The sequence below is a fragment of the Pinus tabuliformis genome, chromosome 2_2, assembly GCF_031772625.1.
Source record: "Pinus tabuliformis cultivar Carrire ecotype Pingquan chromosome 2_2, CPIR1, whole genome shotgun sequence".
In the NCBI taxonomy this organism is placed as follows: domain Eukaryota; kingdom Viridiplantae; phylum Streptophyta; class Pinopsida; order Pinales; family Pinaceae; genus Pinus; species Pinus tabuliformis.
Window position 1 is genome coordinate 863489510 of NC_142300.1, and position 9628 is coordinate 863499137.

The following is a 9628-nucleotide window of genomic DNA, read 5'->3' on the forward strand; positions in this document are numbered from 1 at the left end:
TTTCAAAACTGTCCCGATGATGTTTTCCGAGTACACATCCGGAACAAACACCATCTCTGCAAGATACCATAGGAAGACCTGTCACCATATTTTCTTTACATAGATGCTGAAGGGAGCGATAGTTTAAGTGACCAAATCGCTCATGCCAAAGTTTGCTCACTTCATCGTTATGAGCAACAAATACTGAGGGAAGATTTGATGACCCAAAGTTGTGAAACTTATACAACCTTGTGGAATCATCAGCAATGCCAGTAGCCAAAATCTGTTTAGGATCTCTTAAGTCCTTTATTACAACATCATGAGGTGAAAATTCAACGATTTTACCTTCACCTGAATGAGTTATCTGATATACAGATAGAAGGTTGCAGGATAAGGTTGGAACACATAATACATCATTAAACTGACCATTGTCTAGATGAACAGTTCCAGTCCCTACAACATTAAGAGATCTATCATCACCAACATATATATTTTTGGTGTTACAATCATTTAAAGAAGAAAACATGGCTTTGTTTTTGGCCATGTGATAAGAAGCTCCAGAATCAATGAGCCACTCATGAGAATGAGAAGAAGAAGATACATTTAATGCATAGCCAGACCGAGATGCTTGACAACCACATGCAGAAAGTGCCATTCCTGAAGATGAAGTTGAAGTTGAAGATTGCCCCAAATGGATGTTATGCTTCTTCATTGCTGCTTCCAAGGCTTCCATCTTCTTAAAGCATTTTGATTCTAAGTGGCCATCTCGATTACAAAAATTGCAATGTCTATCAGTCTTCTTCCCTTTGTTTTTATTTGTCTTATCATTTTGTTGAAATGATTTTTCATTTTGGGGCTGAAATTGCTTAGGACCCTTGTTTGGTTTAGGACCATTCTTTTTAGGATATGACTTCTTGGGATTCTTTGAATTTGGTTGCTGCTGGGCGGCTAACGCTTTCTTGGAAGAGTTTCCAAGATTAAGAAGACCAAGGTGTAAGAGTTTTTCTTGTTCTCTTATTAAAGAATCACAAAAAGAGTCAAAGGAAGGGGACTTGTAGTCTGTTCCTTGAGAAATGAAGGCTTCTCTTGTAGAATGGAAGGTGGAAACAAACACAGAGTAGGCTGGTCCCAACTTTGTAAGAATGGAATAGATAAGATTACTATCTTCTTTCTTAACTTTAACACCTTCCAAAAGATATCTAAGGGTCTTGAACTTGGACAAGAAATCTTCAATGCAAGAAAAATTATTAGGGTCCAATGTAAGCAACTCATTTTCAAGTTGATGGGCTCTAATTTCATTTTTAATGCCAAAAACTTTATTGATTTGTTTCATTGCTTCATCAGGAGAATCAATTTCTGCAATATGGAATCTAAGATCTGGAGAAATAGACATCCCTATCAGTCCACGTGCTTGATCTTGCCTATTTTCCCATTTAGCAGCCTTATCTTCATCCTTCGGTTTCTTTTCTTGGCCTGAGGCTATTCTGAAGAGACCTTTACTTCTAAGTAAATCCTCAATGTAAGCCAACCATTGGAAGTAGTTGGTGCTGTCAAGGGTAACTTGGTATTGACTTTCCATTTCAATGGAAACTGAAGCTAAAGATGCTGAAAATAAGTGTTCCAATGGATAGATCTCGAAAAATTAGGCTGGTTTAAAAAAAACGGCTCTGAAAACGGCTTCCGGATGAAGAAGTTATGGCTTTTTGAAAAAAAGTTGTTGAAGTTGCCGACGAAGTGCGGGAATGTGCGGAAATGAAAAAGTCCGCCCCCACAAAATGGAGACTTGAACCCAAGACCTCTACTCTCTTAAAATAGCTTTGAACCAATTGATCTATACAAAAAATTTGAGAGAGAGAGAGAGAGAGAGAGGGGGGGGTGCTTTGGGTTGCGTGCTTGCCTTGAGAAAGCTCTTTTTCCCTACAAAACACAAAACACAAAACCCAACACGGACATGCAAAGAAAATGAACCTTATGGCTCGAAGTTAGCTTTAGCCGAAAAACTAAATATTTTCAAAAATGAACGGCTCAAAGTTAGCTTTGGCCGGAAACTAAATATTTTTCTCAATGTTTCTGATTTTCCGAGATCACCCTAAGGCGCAGGGAAAAGAGCATACGCATGAGAAAAATCCTTCCTTTCTGTTTCTGATTTGCCCAGATCGCACAGAGTCGCAGGGCAAAGAGCATACGCAGAAATGAAAGGTATAGATCGGTAATAAAAAAAAGCTAAATAAACCGAAACCGAAATAAACAGAGAGAAAATAACAGTAAACTGCAAATAAACACTGTATACCTCCAGATCTTAAAAATGACGCAGCTAGGGCTACCAGAAACCTTTTCGCGTGAAACGAAAGGGGTTCCTCACTGGAACAGATGCTCCCAACACAACAGAGCAGTCCTCTCGGCCCGAAAGCAGTCAGAAACAGCAGATCTAGGAAACGGCAGTCGGATGCAGTTCTACGGCTTCAGATTTGGATCACCAACGGACGCGGCCCTCAAATAGCTCTGATACCATGTAGGAATTTACAGGGTAAGTTCCTCAGACAGAACACCAAAAGGACACCGCTCACAACCAGATCGCAGATCAATACACCAGTATTTTGACGTGGTTAAAACCCTCAAAGAGGGAAACAGTCCACGGCCTGAGCCAACGCGGCCACTTCAGGCAATTTATTAATAAAAGAATGAAAATTTACATATGTTTCTCTCATGCACGGATTACCCTACAAATGACCCTCCATGCGCTTTAAATAGAATTCATGGACCAATCGGGTGTCAAGCCACGGATCAAGTGTCGGTAATACCGAGGAGAGAATGAACCGTCGGATCACTACATATCGTGACCGTCGGATTGTAAGTTACAAAATGTACAACGGTAAAGAAACACACTTTACCTAACTCTACACTAGACCAAGTTGTACTTAACTATTTCCTATGTGTCGGAATATCCTAACACTCCAAAACACATGAGAGGTCTCATTATTATGTCCTCAAAGTTTACTAATGAAATTGCATCATCTATCTCTAACAATGGATTCCTATTAACTAATATTTCCAATTACATGGATGAGATTTATGAATATTATAGAACTAGTCCAAATAAATACGAAATTCAAGACATCAATAGTACCAAAAATATTTGATTACATTATTCATTGACCCAAGAAGTAACCAACCATGACTAGTCAACAAGAACATAATGATTATAATGACATTAAAAAACATACTATTGTGAATTATACAAATATTATAATCACAACTAACACCTCAGTGAAAGAGAATGTGCATATTTATTTTTGAAAAGCTATAAAATTTTGATGTGACAAAAAAAATGATTAGCACCCTTTATTCTTCTATGTTTTCAAATAAAAATAGATGTCAAAAAATTTTACTCTTATATGTTCTTATATATTTATATCTCTAGTTGAGCAACTCTAAACCTTAACTCACTTATTAACTTATTTCTAGACTCAAATTTCTAGACAAGACCGACCACAATATTTGTGATTGCCTTATTTTCCATTTTGACTCTTGCTTGTCCCTCTCATATGGCCTTAAATTATGCATAACACTCTATAATTTCACCCTCTTTGTGTTATTTTCATGCACTTGAATTGCCTCTATTGAGAAAAGATACAAGTCCTCTAGTTCTTCACAAATGTACCATTCACAATCCACACATCAATGTTTCATTTATCTTTATTGTCACTCTTTTATTTTTTCATAACCTCTTCATTCTTGGGATAGTTTATGAGATATTATCACCCTCTCTATGTTTTTTTCACGTGCTTGAATTGTCTCATTGGAAGAGAAATCCAATTCCTCTATGTTTTCACAAATATCTCCTTCGCAATGGGCAACATCAATGATGCATTTATCTTCCGTCTTTGATTTTATCATGACCACTTGTGTCTATGGATATCTTTCTAGGAATTCCGAAACACCACCCATATTTTACTCCTCTCCATATTGCTTTTCATGTGCTCAGATTATCACTATAAAGGAGGGATCCAAGTCATAGTCCTTTTCAAAAATATCCCCTTCCCAATGCACAACAACAATTATCTCTCTTGTAATGCACAACATTAATTGTGGATTATCTTCATCCTTTGATTGGTTTCTAAAAGCTTAGGAGTACCAGCTTTTAGGGTATACTAGGAAACCATTTCACATATATTCTCATAATTGACCTTACCTACCCCTTCCAGAAATTATATTACAATTGTGGTGTTGATAGTATCTTGCAACTTTGAAAATTGATAACCCTCCTTCATTTTTGCACTAATGAATTCATACCCCACACAAAAAAGCATATATTATTTAACTCACATTCTTGAACAATATTTGAACATATCGGTGCTTGTATACATCTAGCAAGGTTTCATACCCCATAAATTTTGTCAAAGGTATATGTCTTGTAGTGAAACAAGGTAGTCAACATAATCAATCCAATGGAGTCGAAATAAATACATAAATATCATCGTCTTAGAAGAAAATATGTTATCTTCTGGTTGAGGTTTAGGCTCTCATCCTCATTTCCAACTATCAAATCAGATTTTGTTGCATCTGTAAAATGCTTCCATATTTCGTTAGCATCTAGCTTCACTTCACCTATAATATTCAACTTCTCTTGGGGCTTTGAGTTTTGAACTTAAATGACATAATGACTCTAACTTTAGAGTTCACAAACTAGAGAATAAAATATTTCAAAATAATAAATGTATAACTTGTTGACATTTATTTTTATCTGAGAACAAAGAAAACTATAAGACATTGAAATTATTTTATCATAGCATAATTTAATAGCCTTATATGTAGATAAACACACACACATGTTCTCTTCATCAAAAGTGTTAATTTTTATTATAACGTTCTTGAACTTCATCAAAATAGACTTCTAAAATATATGGTTGTAATCATTGAATATAAATTTAAAAGCCTAAAATATATAAATTTTTATTCGTATGATAAAGGAGTTTCATAAAATTTATTAATAAACCTTACTGAAAAACCTAAATATTAATAAGCCTTATTACCATAAATACTAATAAAAGTATTAATAGTAATATTAATAATATTAATATTTTTATCCCCGGATGCGGGTGGCAATTAAAGCCTTTAAAGCTATGATACAGGACAATGGCGGGCAAGATGACCACTTGGCCCCCTGTAACCATCCTAAGACCAGACTGAATAATTCTCACAGCACCTCGCAGGCGGCATTTAATGCCTGCACTGGCTGAGGCAAAATCACCAACTGCATAACCATGGCTCCGGTGATTCAATCGATCATTCTTCCCTTGTTTCATTGTGCTTGCCCTCCGCAAGCGGAGGCGCCGACTGAGCGAACTAGCACGGGATGCAGATGTTGGCTTGTTTGTTGTCTGGATTTGGGTAATGGCTTCTACCATTCCCATACTAATTTTTTCTCTTCTGCTCAGTACTTTGGATTCCACCATCCCCCTCAACACTTTGTAAATTCTGCTCATCATTCCTCTGTCATCTCTCCCTCCCCCCCCTGACTCTTCAACTGCGCCTACATCCGCCATGGTCCACCACGGCATGCGCAGCTGTCGCGGTGGCACGTGTGATGACAGCTCTCGCTCCACTGATTTATATAGCCACAATTCGGCTTCCCCTACCTCCTCTGCTGAAAATCCCTGCCTATTCAGTGTTGCTAGTCATTATCTGAACACCAGAAGTGTTAGAGGCAGAGCCTACCTCAATTGCTCCAAACGCGACAAGGCAGTTATGCGCACTGCTACCTTCCCTCTGCCTCCAAACCATGTCCCCCACACGACGCAGTTCTGGTTCTGGAGCTCCATGAATTGCCCGGTCATAGTTGCCACCATCTCCATCTGCATTTCTGAAGAGCCTGAGCCGCATATACCCATGACTACTTCCCTGGAAGAGAGGAATAGAGTCGGTCCAAGCCAGCACAGAGATAACACTGACAAGCTGAATGGCAATGGAGGTCGGAATAGAAGACATGGAAAAGCCATTGCTGGCAGCTCGCATGATGCTTCAGGCATTCCTAGTGACATGCGGGCTGTGGACAGCCGTCTGGAGAACACGTTGTGCCAACAAGATTCAGATGGCAGCAGGGAGGGAGATCGTCAGGCTAAGGGACGTGGAGGGGCGGTCAACCTGGATGACTGGGCATGTCCTGTGGTGGATATTTCCATGGATGTCCTGGCTCTGGAGGACCTGGCACCGTATGTCACTCTTAACAGGTGGCAATTCACTTAGCTCTGGTTTTTTTTTTGTCTTGCTGTTGTGTCCTCAGGGAAATTTGATGGTTGGGTAGTCTAGTCAGGAAAATTTGTGGTTTTGCTGGGTGGTTTTGCTCGTTTTTTGGTTGGTCTTGTTATTAGCTGATAGATTGGTTTACTCAGGAACATGTGGGTCAATTTTTGGATGCTTAATGGACTGGTTTCCCCTTTGTAGGGGCAGTCTTAGACATTTTTCATGGTTGTGTGCTAATTAAGGCTGGAACCCTCTATGGTCGAGCTACTATGTAACTTTTTGTATTATATCAATAGATTAACCTTATTTAGAAAAAAAATATATATATTAATATTTTTTAAAAGTAAATACCAAATAAATTATAAATCTTATTACCTTTTGAATACAATCTTATTAACCTTGTTAATAATTATTAATCCTAATAGTAATTTTATTTATTTTTCGTTGGAAAAAAACTATGCTTTCATTTAGATATTTTTTAAAAGAAAAATACATTTTCGATATGCGCAAGCAAGAATACATTCACTAGGATCCACCCAAATCCTCTAGCGTCATAAGTGTCAAAAAATATAAACAATAAATGTTTTGTGATCATGTCCACTAGGGACGTTACATAGGTTGTATGCCAATAAAACATATAAAACTATCATTATGTTGAGTGCACCATACATCTATAAGGGTTGAAAAATGGAAAAAGTTTGGTTATTTTTTCTATAATATATACATATGAGTTTAACACCCGTAAACAAAAAATAATAGGAAAGGACACATAATACTAGAGGTTTGTATCTCATCCATAAAAGGACGATAGAAAAACTAGTTGTGTTTTGACCCAACCAATTTTTTCACCTACCATAGCCTTAATCCATGTGAAATCCTTCCTTGGAAAGTTTGTTAGTAGTGTCATTCTACTCCCTAAAACAATGAATTAAGGATAATGAACTATAAATAGATTTCAATCGAATTATATTCTCCAATATATGAGCAAGTATAACATTCCTAGACATTTGGGTCTCTTTGACCCAATTCACAACTAGCAAGGAGTACCCAAAAAATTGTAGTTTTTCACACCCTTTTTCCTGAGAAAAGATAATTGTAGGTTTTAACCTTTTACATAAATTACATGTATACAAATTATAAAAAAAGAAAATAAACAATGCAAAGAACATAAAACATAAAATAGATATACACAGAGATTTCACCTAGATCCCAAAACTAGGACTACTTGATTGATTTTTCATTATATTCCTTTCAATGTTACAATATATATATATATATATATATATATATATATATATATATCGAAGCATTGATAAACCCCAATCCTTTAACCCTGGATTAGAACATAATCATAGTTCCCTTGACCGGATCTAAAAAATACCATGGGAAGAAATCCATCATGCCCAAAACCATGTGCAAAAACCATGCACAAAACCATAGGTAGGCCTGCCCACCTAATATAGGATCCAAAAAGATTTTCTTGGGGCGTTGCGCTGAAACCGATATAGGGGAGCTTCCACCCCCATCGAACCCTTTGATAGGGGGGATGCACCCCCCTTGGGACCCCCATGTTATTCCTAGCACAACAAACAAAGGGGAGGGGGGGGGCGGGGAGGGTGCGCTATCGCCCCCCACCCAAGCTTTCCACTAGCCGTGGAAAAAATATAACACATACCCAATGGTTTCCCACTTGTTGTTTTTGTTTCCACACAGGGGATCACATGAGAGCTCATTGGTCTAGCCTTGCAACACACATCATTTCTCTACACCAAGAAAACTTCTCAGTGCTCACAGACTTCATCACTGCATCTACAACATTCTTCAAACTATCCACCTTTACCGGCAACACCTTTTTTTCCTCAACTATATCCCTCACAAAGTGATACTCATGAACATCAACATGCTTTGTCTTTGAATGATAAGCAAGGTTATTTGACAAGAAAATTGCACTTTGGTTGTCACAGTTTATGTTTATAGCTTGTTGTACTAACCCCATACTTGAACATAATCTCTACAATCAAATTGCTTCCTTTCTTGCATGAGTGGCTGCCATGTATTCTTCCTCTCCAGTTGAAAGTGCCACTAAAAAATTTCTCTTGATCATACAACTAACCACTCCTCCAAATAGGTTAAACACATACCCACTTGTAGATTTTCTCTAATCTAAATCTCCAACCCAGTCTACATCAACAAAGCCACGTATGTCCAAAACTCTATCCAATGCTAGTCTTCCTTGGTAGCACAAACCATAATCACTAGTGCCACGTAAATGCCTGAAAACCTGCTTCACTGTTGTCCAATGATCCTTCCCTAGTTTTGACATAAACTTGATCAATACTCACATTGCAAGTGCAATGTATGGTCTAGTATAGACCATTGCATACATCAGGCTACCAAATGTACTTTCATATGCAACACAGGACATGTCCTCTTCCTCTTCTTTTGTCTTATGACACTATTAAATAGATAAATTTACACCTACAGGAATAGTTTACTATCCTGCATATGAAACCTCTGCAATATTGTCTCAGCATACTTCCTATGTTTTAACCAGGGATTCCTCTTTTCCTATTCTCATTTAATTTTCATGCCAAAAATATAGTTTGCAACACTAAGATCCTTCATGTTGAATTTGGAGGACAATTGGGTGTTCAAATCCTAGATAATTTCTTTGTTATTTCCAATCAACAACATATCATCCACATATAAGATCAAATAAATAACATGGTCACCAATTAATTTAAAATACACACAGTGATCTTCTTTTCTTTTGGTGAAGCCAAGTCCCCATATATATGTATCAAATTTATTATACCACATCCTTGGTGACTGTTTTAACCCATACAAACACTTTTCTAACCTACATACCAGTTATTTCTTACCCTTAACCATAAAGCCTTTAGGTTACTTCATGTAGATCTATTCTTCCAAGCCCCTGTGAAGAAATGTTGTCTTCACATCCATCTTTTCTACCTCAAAATCAGAAGCAACAACAACAAATAAAAGTAATCTAATAGAATCTATCTTGGCAACAGAAGAAAAAATATCACCAAAATCAATTCTCGGAACCTTGGAATAACATTTTGCTATAAAGCGAGCTTTTTATTTCTCCACCTTGACTTCTGTATTCATATTCTTTTTAAACATCCATTTGCTTCCAATGGGTTTCCTTTGAGCCAACAACTCCACTAGGTCCCAAGCCTCATTTTTTTCCAAAGATGCTATTTCATCAACCATGGCCTCTTTCCAAAGTTTGTCATCCTCTGAATTTACTGCCTCCTTAATAATTATGGGATCATCATTAGTAATAGGTAAAGAAAAATTTAAACAGAAATCACATGGACTATACCATTCTGGTTTCTTTCTTTATTGAACTGATCTTCTCATAGTTGGAGTTTGTGGCTCT